This window comes from Polypterus senegalus, chromosome 2, assembly GCF_016835505.1.
Source record: "Polypterus senegalus isolate Bchr_013 chromosome 2, ASM1683550v1, whole genome shotgun sequence".
Lineage (NCBI taxonomy): Eukaryota > Metazoa > Chordata > Cladistia > Polypteriformes > Polypteridae > Polypterus > Polypterus senegalus.
Genome location: NC_053155.1, coordinates 309,779,340 through 309,791,689, shown reverse-complemented (window position 1 = coordinate 309,791,689; position 12,350 = coordinate 309,779,340).

The following is a 12,350-nucleotide window of genomic DNA, read 5'->3' as shown; positions in this document are numbered from 1 at the left end:
AGATAGATAGATAGATAGATAGATAGATAGATAGATAGATAGATAGATAGATACTTTATTAATCCCAAGGGAAATTCACATAATCCAGCAGCAGTATACTGATACAAAGAAACAATATTAAATTAAATACGCCGTATTAGAAGGCCGGAAGTAGCAGGTGAGACTATGAAAGGACAGACTTACTTTTACAGTTTAAACTTTTAGAAACAGGATGTCCAAAATCACAGATGATGTGGCACACAGCAGAGATGTCATAAAATCGTTCTAGTATGGTCAGCAGGACCACAGTCAGCATCACTCATTGTGTTACCAGGATCGATAGCAGCTTGAACAACAACAACAAAAGGAAACACAAGTCTAAGCTGGTGAACATTTTCACAAATTATTTTTCTGTGTTTCTTTTTTGTTTGAGAGTGAGTTTCTCACTAAGGTGCTTTCTTTGTTTTGATCCTGTGTTTGAGCAGCTCTCTCTGGGCACGCCATCCACCTTCTTAAAAAGAGCCGCGCAAACACCTCACACCGCACGCCGACTTGTCACACTGTCCAAAAACGAGACGCCTCACCCGCCACAATAATGGGGACGATTATGAGAGAACAAAGATAAAAATATCAAAACAAGAAGATATTAAAATTAACAACACATCAGAACACAACCAAAGCCTCAGGAATTAAATGATGCTGCCTTCCTGAGTGTAATGTAACTGTAACACTGAGTGTAAAGCAATAACAAACTGGAATTAAAAAAAAAATTAATAATACAAAGAAACATCAAATAACAAATCAGCCGTGCAGTGCTGACGCTAGAATTGCACTTACTGGACTGATGGTGTCTGGCACTTGTTGTATTTGGCTCCTTGTGCCTTTGCTATCAGTCTGTTTTATGGCGTTCTTTTGATATTTTTGGTGTTGTCCACTTTGAAAACTTTCAAGGCAACTCAGGCCCCTTCTTCAGAGCCAGCAACATCTTGCCTTGCTCTGAAGAAGGGTCCTGAGTTGCCTTGAAAGCCTGCATATTGTAATCTTTCTAGTTAGCCAATAAAAGGGGTCATTCTGCTTAACTTCTCAATGCATCCAGAATGGCTAACATGGTGCAACATCCTCGTACTACTCACTTTGCACAAAACTACGGTTGTTGGAGTCTTCCTTATAGAGTGTTCTGCTCCTAAGTCTATGAGGATTTCACATTGGACTAAATCCATCAGATTTTCTATGTCCGTAAATTTAAAGTAACAAAAAAAAAAAAAAAGAGAGAAATTTGACTTCTTCATCTTCCAAGGTGTTTCCACTAGCTCCCTGGTTGGAATAAGTTCTTTTTTAATTATGGCGTCTTAACACTAGAATTACTAGAGCCTACGAAAAAACTTGCAGATCCATTCCACCTTAAAACGCTTTGCACCTCTACATCAGCGTCTTTTGTCCTTTAAATGTGTTGATAAGCAGCAAACAGCAAGCAGCCTGCTATCACATCCCCCCACCCCGCACAGTTTTCTCAGCTCAAGTCTGTTTACCTGCGTGTCAGTTGTATAGAGTTGTATAGAGTGAGAAGTCAAGCAAAATGATCGTTATTTGGAACACTTGCATTTCATGTATGTTCCGTGCCTACAACAATCTATGTAAACACATTGTTAAAACAGAAACGTTTCTCATGTTTTAATAATAATTGACAAAATGTAGACATGAAGTGTATAATGTGTGAAGTCTGAATTGCAAATATCAAAGAAACACTTTCACAAAAGATACAAATATAACAGAACAAGTGCGCTTTTATTCAGAAATATAACTGCAGAAAAAGAACACGCGTTAGGGTGCGACATTGACATGCATTTACTATGACAGCTTCGGTGGCACAACGGTATCAACTGTTGACTGGAAATCAAAGCTTCACGGGTTCGATCCCTGGACAAGTCTGTTTTGAGAAGTGAGCTGCTCGTATTCTTACTATTTTAGTATAAAAACATACATTTGATTCCAGTCTTTAACAGTCGGTGTAATTTATGATACTTGTAAAGGTTAGCTTTGCTTTGTTATTTATTCAGTTTTATTCTCTCAGCCGCGTTCACGATCCCACTGTTGTTTTCACATAGACGCGCTATAACAGTGGTAAACTCAAATCATGACGATGGTTCTACATTGGATCAAAAATGCACTTTTGCCATCGCTGTACTTTGTATATGTACACGGGAAGCTCTGCACTCTACTTGTGAATGTAGGAAGTAAGTAAATAAATAAAGGTAAATGGGTAAATAACATTCGATCTGGCTTTTATGTAAGTAACATATAAAATGTTAATGTCTTGGGCACATGTACCGTCCTTTGTATGTAAGAGCCATATGTAACAATTCCCATGAAAATAACAATGTGTTTAAATTGTATATCCAGTAAACCAAACCCGGGAGTGGGCAAGCGAAGCCAGCAGGGGGCAGAGCCCCTTATTATGGATATAATATTAAAAGGTGATACCACTCCCTTAGTGAAATGGCAAAAAATCACACAGGAGAAATAACTTAGCTTTCTTTAATGACGATTTACACTGCATAGCAGACGAGGAAGCCAATGACAAGACTTTTCACCGAAGTGAGAGCTCCATGTATACAGTCTGCCATTGTCGTCGCTGCGCTGGAAGGATTTTCTGGATCAGATGACATTATCTCCCATCTGTCCGTCGGTTTCAAAGGTGTGCCCGACAATGTTTATACCCTTTCTTCATGTGTAGGCCCCCACTTAGGTAAATCATGCCATTCCAAACAAGGAAATAATACAATGCCCATTTTTGTAGCTGTCCCTTTCTTGTCTTCTAATGCTTGCCTAGCAGTTCTAAATCTGGCCTTGTGTTAGCTGTACATGTGAGAAGAAGCAGATTTATAAAATATTTTTTTGTACAGAGCACAGTGACATATTAAACATATAAACTTATTACAGACCACCCTTTGTCACTGTGTCTGTGACAAAAACATTCCCTGAGGGTCTTGTCCACAAATCAAAAGGTACTTGATCCCCCCTAACAGTGTAAACAGCTCCTTAGAAACTTTGTGGAAATGTGGGGTGTAGTGCCCATTCGTCTGATATACCAGCATAAATAAATATTTAATAATGATAAGTTACAATACAATTGGACGAACAGTTACATTTAACATGGTGTTACTAGATAGTGATCACTGTATCCCACCAGTGGTGTAGGTGGAGATCTCCTGTTGTGTCTTTTATTACACACATAGTCAGTGTTGCAAATGAATGTCAATCGGCCTGTGCAGTGGGTACCACAGCCTCAGATTACATTATAAATCTACGTATATAGCACCAGGTGTTACGTAAGCGTCCCTATGGTCTGGTCCAGTCGCTTGGGTCCTCAACAATGAGGTTCCTGCGAACCGGATCACCCTCGGGTAATCACACCCCATGGCTGTAGTGCTGTAACTGATGCTCCCTCACAATGCAGGTAATGTGCGTCATTAACCCCATGTGCAACTGCTCATTTGACACAAATTAAAACAAAAGGTACCCAAGGACTCTCCAAAGAGACAGAGTAGTGAAGAAGTCCAGTCTTAAAAAAAATACAATCCTATCAAAAACATAACAAATACAATACAGTATAGGGTGGTCCAGATCTAATTATGCAATATTCATTATGCTATAACTTATTAAGTTTATTACATAGAAAATCTCCTGAAAAATCCCGGATCATCGAGAAGTGTGCAAACTGATGACATGAAGAATCATCTTCACGCCAAACTGGAAACGTCCCCGCATAAATCAAAGTCATCAAGACGATCGGGATCTGCATAATTAGATCTGGACCACCCTGTAGAATGTTGATTATCATAACTAATATGGAGTCACAGAAATGGCAAAACACTGTGAAACCCCCATAAAGATCCATATAAGATGGCCAGGACCTTCACTGACCTGCCAAGAAGAAGCTCAGGCCAGTCCAGCTAGTCCCACAACAACTAATTGCTGGTTTCGGCCTACACAAACCCCAGTAAACAGGGACCTGGCTCTAAATGTTAAAAAAAGTGAATTAGCATAAGCCACCGTAATTCGGGGTGTCATTAAGAAGTGTAAAGATTTACATTGTGAGGTAGAAGTACATAATAAACAAGAAGAGTTGTGTCAGATGTTTGAAGTATTATAACGGGTGCTTCATTTTAAATGTTTAAATTCTGAATATTGTCGATCGTAATAGAACTTTGTCCTTATTCATCCTCTCATTGAGGTCCTCAGAGGGAGAGATTACAAGTAAATGATCAAAAGTCATTTATAATCACTGATGTTTAGTCTTAAATGATACGCCACATGCTAATGTTTGCAATTTGTCATTGTTAACCTCCAGTGAGAGGCTTTTAGAAGGACAGGACCAACAGGAAAGAATCGAATATCAAAAATAATATCATATCTCTATCTGTATGTCTGTCCACTTTTCACAAGAGAACTACTTAACGGATTTAGATTGGGTTGTTTGCTAGAATTTGCTTGAACATTCTGGCTGATTTTGCGACTTCTCTCATCGTGCTAAGTATCATAGTTCAATGGCAGTACCGATTTATTTGCGCGAATCCGACCAAGATGCAGCGGGCCAATGGGAAGGAGCGGGGCCATCGTCACTCACGCACCAGCCAAGGGGTGTGTACCTTACCTCCACTTAGTTAGCGAATGAGAGAACTACCTAACAGATTTAGATCGGGTTTTTTTCTAGAATTTGCTTGCACATAATGGTTGATTTTGCAATTTCTGTCTTTGTGCTAAGAATCTTAGTTTGCCTGCAGGAGTGATAAATTCATGCTATTCTGAGACAGAGGCTGCGGCCCGAGGATAGGGGGAAGAGTAACGTCAGGAACTGAGAACCGGGCAGGGCCCTCCTCACTCATGTGCCAGCCTCTGTTCAAGTCGGTCTACCTCTGGCCATGTTTTAGACCTTACCTTGCCTCCACTTAACTAGCCATACCTGTTTTTATACTGATTTTTAAAGTTTGTTCTGTTTCACTTCTACGCAGGAGGAGTTGCGGGGGACAGCTAGTTCATGATATGTGGCATGACACATCCTCAAGTCCTTCAGATCAGTTTTTCTGGACACCTGTTGGTTTACGCTTCATCATGAGGGTCTGCACAAATTATGGTCCAAAGTGTGGCCTAATTTTCGGGTCTACAGGGCCAAACTTAAAAAGAGGGGACTCAAAAATCTCGACATCTTGCATAATTAACATAAAGATACTTTGAATGGTATATCACCTGTGGGGGGTTTCTTGTACAAAGTGATTTCATAGCATTTATAAGTAATTCTTATGAACGGAAAAATATAAATAAAGTCGCCGAAAAGCCACACAAGGGGAACTGCCACACTCTGGTTTGTAGAGACAAGAATCTTTATAAATTGAGAGTTGATTTGCAAAAATAAAGGGAGAAAAGCTAAAACAATATACAAAAAGGGATTTGTCTAAAAAGAAAGGCAATCCACAGCAACCAAGTTACAAAACATAACCCACAAGTGACGAACAAAATGAAAGAATCGAGAAACCAGATGTAGTCATTGAAAATTGGAGAAAACATATAAAAAACTCAATGAGCTGCTATGGAGTCCTCTGCTCTCAGCTACTTATAAGGCGACTGATTTCTCTGTACCACCACCATCACCACCACTACTACTAGTACTGCTGTCCTCCTGGATTGCATCTTTGAAAGCGGCCATTTCTTAGCTGTAGTCGAAGACCCCCTTCTGCCCTTTTGTTTCTTCCATCTGCGAGAAGGATTCCCAACAAAACATGACAAAGGTTATCACTTTCTCCTCCTGTTGTTGCCTTTGTTCTCATTTGTTTCAAAATTCGTTTCCTTTCACTCTCCTTGTTTGTTTTGATAACAGCGACTACGTGTTGATGTGCCATGGGGCGTCATTGCCGTGAATGTCCAGGACAGCACAACACATGACCTCTGATCTCCCTTTTATATACACTGTGTGCAAAACTATTAGACAAGTGATTATTTTGACCATATTATCATTTTTAGAAAGATAGATAGATAGATAGATAGATAGATAGATAGATAGATAGATAGATAGATAGATAGATAGATAGATGTGAACTGTGCTAGATAGATAGATAGATAGATAGATAGATAGATAGATAGATAGATAGATAGATAGATAGATAGATAGATAGATAGATAGATAGATAGATACATGTGAACTGTGCTATATAATAGATAGATAGATAGATAGATAGATAGATAGATAGATAGATAGATAGATAGATAGATAGATAGATAGATAGATAGATAGATAGATAGATAGATAGATAGATAGATAGATAGATAGATACTTTATTAATCCCAAGGGGAATTTCAAATACTCCAGCAGCAGCATACTGATAAAAAAACAATATTAAATTAAAGAGTGATAACAATGCAGGTATAACAGACAATAACTTTGTATAATGTTAACGTTTACCCCTTCAGGTGGAATTGAAGAGTCGCATAGTGTGGGGTCTCCTCAGTCTGTCAGTGGAGCAGGACGGTGACAGCAGTCTGTCTGACACTGAAGCTGCTCCTCTGCCTGGAGATGATCCTGTTCAGTGGATGCAGTGGATTCTCCATGATTGACAGGAGTCTGCTCAGCGCCCATCGCTCTGCCACGGATGTCAAACTGTCCAACTCCGTGCCTACAGTAGAGCCTGCCTTCCTCACCAGTTTGTCCAGGTGTGAGGCATCCCCTCTTCTTTAAGCTGCCTCACCCCCCCACACGACCGCGTAGAAGAGGGCGCTCGCCACAATTGTCTGATAGTCACCTCTGATGATCACGGGGTCCATGAGGGGCCTGGGCCTCCTAAAATCCACCACCAGCTCCTTGGTTTTGCTGGTGTTCAGGTGTAGGTGGTTTGAGTCGCACCATTTAACAAAGTCCTTGATTAGGTTCCTGTACACCTCCTCCTGCCCACTCCTGATGCAGCCCATGATAGCAGTGCCGTCAGCGAATGTTTGTACGTGGCAGGACTCCAAGTTGTGCATATTATTATTTTATGCATATATTCCAACTCCAAGCTATATTAACTTGAATGCCTATTTGATTTAAGCATATCAGGTGGTGTGTATTTGTGTAATGAGGGAGGGTGTGACAAGACAAAACCTTTTATTCTGCTGGCACTTCCAGGCAGGTGGCGCAAGTGCATTGAGAAAAAGGGTGGAGACTCCATTGAAAAATGTCGGCATCAGTTTTCATTTTCTGATGAATCCCATTTTCTAACTTTAGCTTGACTCCCTCTCGTAATACTGGTCAAGGAGTTTTTTTAATGATTCCCATCTTCCCCTCTTGTGATATTTTTTCAGCTTGATCCATTTCAACTTCTTCAGGCTATGAAGGATGCGTCTTGAACTTAAGGAAATTCTGATTTAATTTCTAGACCGTATCTGGAGACTCGTGACCTATTTCTTTGTATGTTTTTTCGGGAGAGCCATTTCCATTTTGCTGTTGGTGACGGTACACAATTTTTTCTATGTGGGCACCTGGAAGTCACAACACATGATATCATTTAACAAGCTATCAGCAACATTCAAGTGTAATAATAATAAGAAGAGAGTTGGATAATAAAAGCGAAATTCTCATGTGGTAGTTATCTCAGAAACCATTTTGAGAATCAAGACTTTTCATGTTGTTATTGCTTCTGGTTAACAATTCACCCTAATAACAATTGGTTAATGAATATGTGTGATGTGATAAGTAGGATTAATGAATATGGTGTCACAGGAATAGATGAAAGACATCAAAAACGTTTGGGGCTCTCGTATATTGTACACTGGCTGCAAAATGGGTAAATAGGTTGTGAGATGTTCACAGGTCTGAGCCCAAAACAGAACTGGTTTAAGGTTTGGAAAGATGGCGTCTTTAAAGGCCGTGACAGGAAGTGACATCATCACTGGCCCCAGAACCGGAAGTGACATAATCAGTAGGCCCGGGACCAGAAGTGACAACATCAGTGGGCCCAGAAACCAGAAGTGACATCATCAGTAGGCCCGGGACCAGAAGTGACAACATCGGTGGGCCCAGAAACCAGAAGTGACATCATCAGTTGGCCCGGGACCAGAAGTGACAGCATCGGTGGGCCCAGAAACAGAAGTGGTGTCATCAATGGGGGCGGAACCGGAAGTGATGTCATCAGTTGGCTGACACTGTGCAGGATTTCCCATGGATGCTCTGCAGAGGATTGTCAGAGACAGTTAGTGCACCACGCCACCCCCTGGTTTGGCATGGAACTATCCTTATTCAGGCCCTTTAGCTGCCTCCCAATTGCATCAACAACAACAACAACAACATTTATTTCTATAGCACATTTTCATACAAACAGTAGCTCAAAGTGCTTTACATATTAAAGAATAGAAAAATGAAAGACACAATAAGAAAAACAAAATAAATCAACATTAATTAACATCGAATAAGAATATGGTTCAATGGCCAGGGGGGACAGAAAAAACAAAAAAACTCCAGACGGCTGGAGAAAAAATAAAATCTGTAGGGATTCCAGAGCATGAGACCGCCCAGTCCCCTCTGGGCATTCTACCTAACATAAATGAAACAGTCCTCTTTGGATTTAGGGTTCTCACGGAAGGGCTTGATGATGATGATGATGGTCACGTAGACTTCTTCCTTTTAATCCGTCCATCATTGTTGGAGCATCATGAAGCTTTGAGTAGGTGGAGGTGGCGCAGGCCACCACCACAAAGAAACCGGAAAAAGAAACAGAAAAGAGAGTAGGGGTCAGTACCGATTTTAGAGGCACCATGAATAGTTATTATGATGAATTGAACATACAGAGTATCAGGATTAAGTTAAATTACGATTAAAATGAAGTTATAGAAAGGCCATGTTAAAGTAATGTGTTTTCAGCAGTGTTTTAAAGTGCTCTACTGTATCAGCCTGGTGAATTCCTATTGGCAGGCTGTTCCAGATTTTAGGTGCATAGCAGCAGAAGGCCGCCTCACCACTTCTTTTAAGTTTTGTTCTTGGAATTCTAAGGAGACACTCATTTGAGGATCTGAGGTTACGATTTGGAATATAAGGTGTCAGACATTCCGATATATAAGATGGGGCGAGATTATTTAAGGCTTTATAAACCATAAGCAGAAAGATAAAGTCAATCCTGAATGACACAGGTAACCAGTGTAGTGACATCAAAACTGGAGAAATGTGTTCTGATTTTCTTTTCCTAGTTAGGATTCTAGCAGCTGCATTCTGCACTAGTTGCAAGTGATTTATGTCTTTTTTGGGTAGTCCAGAGGAGTGCATTACAGTAATCTAGTCGACTGAAAACAAACGCGTGAACTAATTTCTCAGCATCTTTCAGTGATATAAGAGGTCTAACTTTACTTATGTTTCTTAAGTGAAAAAATGCTGTCCTAGTGATCTGATTAATATGTGATTTAAAATTCAGATTACAGTCAACAATCACCCTAAGCTTTTACCTCCGTCTTGACTTTTAATTCTAATGTATCCAGTTTATTTCTAATAGCCTCATTGTATCCATTATTGCTGATCACTAAAATTTCAGTTTTCTCTTTATTTAACTTGAGAAAATTACTATTCATCCATTCTGAGATACAAGTCAGACATTGTGTTAGTGAATCAATAGAATCAGGGTCATCAGGAGCTATTGATAAGTACAGCTGTGTGTCGTCAGCATAGCTGTGGTAGCTCACGTTGTAACCTGAGATAATCTGACCTAACGGAAGCATGTAGATTGAGAATAACAGCGGACCCAGGATAGAGCCTTGTGGAACACCATATTGGATATCATGTGTCTTCGAGTTGTAATTGCATGTGTGTGACAATGGTTAATATGGTATGTAGACTGACACTGAGGTTGGCACTGCTGACCATCTGGTCCTGAATACCTGGGTTTAGGTCCTGGGCCCAGTCGTTGTCCTGGTGAAGTTCGCAGTTTAATTTGATTCAATTTTGTTTGTTCTCGGGTAACACGCTAATACAAACTACACAACGAGTGCACAAGAAGACATAAATTTGTTTAAACACACAGGAAAACAAAGTAGTCTGAAAGTGATTAATATCAATGAAGCCCACAAATACCTGACTTTTTATTAATTAATTATTGGCTCGTTGACAATGGAGGAGAAAAAAACAAAACCTCCGGTCAGCAGCTTCCCTGGTAGATACCAGATGCCATTAAAGTCCTGGAGACCTCAGCTACCTGGCTAGCCACCCAACCCCTCCTGGGTATCCTATGCTGTATCTTTGTAAGCATCCAAAATGTTCAGATTGGTTTAACTGATCCTTCCAGATTGGCTTCGGGTCAAGGGTCTGTGATGAACTGGTGTCATGTCCGTGGCTGCTTCCCGATGTTCCTAAATTGGATTTTAGAGTGTTATGTTATTGAATTTCATGTTATGTCATCCTGTGTACTTATGTTGTATACAACAAGTCTCTCAGTGCTTTCAGTAAAATGCTGACTTGCCATTTCCTGCACGTGCTGTGAGAACCTACACGCTAATGAGGACCCCACGTGCCCAGGTCACTCTGTAACTCAGCTGTGAACTGCACCAGTGGCTCGACTCCCCAGGGCCTGAATTTGGCACGCCGAGTGTCTGAGTCTGCCTCAGAACACCTCCTGCAGTGCATCGCCGGCTCTCACACGTATTTTTTATTTTTTTTTTAACTCAATTATGAGGTTAGAAGGTTGTGTAGAGCCTGAAAGCTCTCTCGGTTTCCACTAATGACTCTGATCAAAGGTTAGCAAGCCGCAAAATGCCAGCACTCTGCGTTGAGAGCACATTATAGCTTTATGAGTCTGAAATGATGCAGGCACAAATTCAACAGCTTCATAATAATAACAAACGGGCGACCAGAGACGTGAGGCTGCAAACCACTGGAGAAGACTGGCAGGTGATGTGAGGAGAGCACAACGTGGTCCTGCACTTCTAGTCTACCTATGCCAGTCACGTTACTTGGCTTTACTGTAATGCAGTGAAACATCCAATTACAACTTTACTCCGTAGAGCGCCTTCAAATTGTGAACTCCATTCCAAGATGCTGAACGGGTACCACTGGGTGTCACTGTCTGCTGAAATGGCCAGCACAGCGATTCATGACTGGCAACACCTCAAGGTGTCTAACTGTTTATGGTGGTTCTAGAAGGTCAGAAACTGTCAGATGAACAGAATGAGTGAGACTTTAATGACTTCACTAGCAGAGCAAAATGCCGATATGGCAAAACGGGCACAGTGGTACAATGATAAGTCCATCTGTTTTAATCATGTCATGCATTTAGAAATCTCTCTTCACTGAATATGCCAGTCCTTATGTCCCTCTTTCTTTGTGCTTCTTGCTGCCTTTGCTCATCTTTCATTGCAGCCCTCTTCTAGATGCTGGATGACATTACTCTATGGCATGGATGGTGGCCATTTTGTCCTTTTTACACATTCACATACTCACAGTCTTAGACAGGTTGAAATCTAAGTAATGAACACAGACCTCAGCTTCAGCGTTTCCAGTCAGTCATGCAATGCACTTGTCTCTGTTTAATGCCATTTGGTATGGGATTTGTAAAAGCAGAATTAATGTTTATGATGTGCCCTCTGTTAGAATGAGACAGACATGGCAACCAGACCAGGGGTGGGCAGAGTCATTCCTGGAGGGCCATAGAGGGTGCAGGTTTTTGTTCTAACCCAATTATTTAATAATAAGCACTTATTGCTCAAGTAACACTACTGCTTCATTTAAGTGGTCTCACTCATTAAGATTTTGAACTGTTATTGCTGAAATGAAGCCTTAAAAAGCTGTAGTCTTGGCTTTTAAAGGCTCCTTATTAGCATTAAAATGCCAATGGCAATAGAAACTAGCAGTTCTTCATCTATCTATCTATCTATCTATCTATCTATCTATCTATCTATCTATCTATCTATCTATCTATCTATCTATCTATCTATCTATCTATTATATAGCACCTTTCATATCTATCTATCTATCTATCTATCTATCTATCTATCTATCTATCTATCTATCTATCTATCTATCTATCTATCTATCTATTATATAGTGCCTTTCATATCTATCTATCTATCTATCTATCTATCTATCTATCTATCTATCTATCTATCTATCTATCTATCTATCTATCTTATAGTGCCTTTCACGCCCAAGAACTCAATGTACATGTTGGGTAACCTGCTGGAGGTTTTTAACTTTTGGTTTCTCAGACCACTACAGCAGGCAGTGGAGCTGAAGGTGACGTCAGACTGGATCACGACGCGGTAAACGCACACCATGAGGTCCTCATCCTCTCTCCTTGCCCATTTGAGTTCATGGAGGAAGAATGAGCACTGGTTGCATTTCAAGTTGATGTTTTTTGTTTCCATAT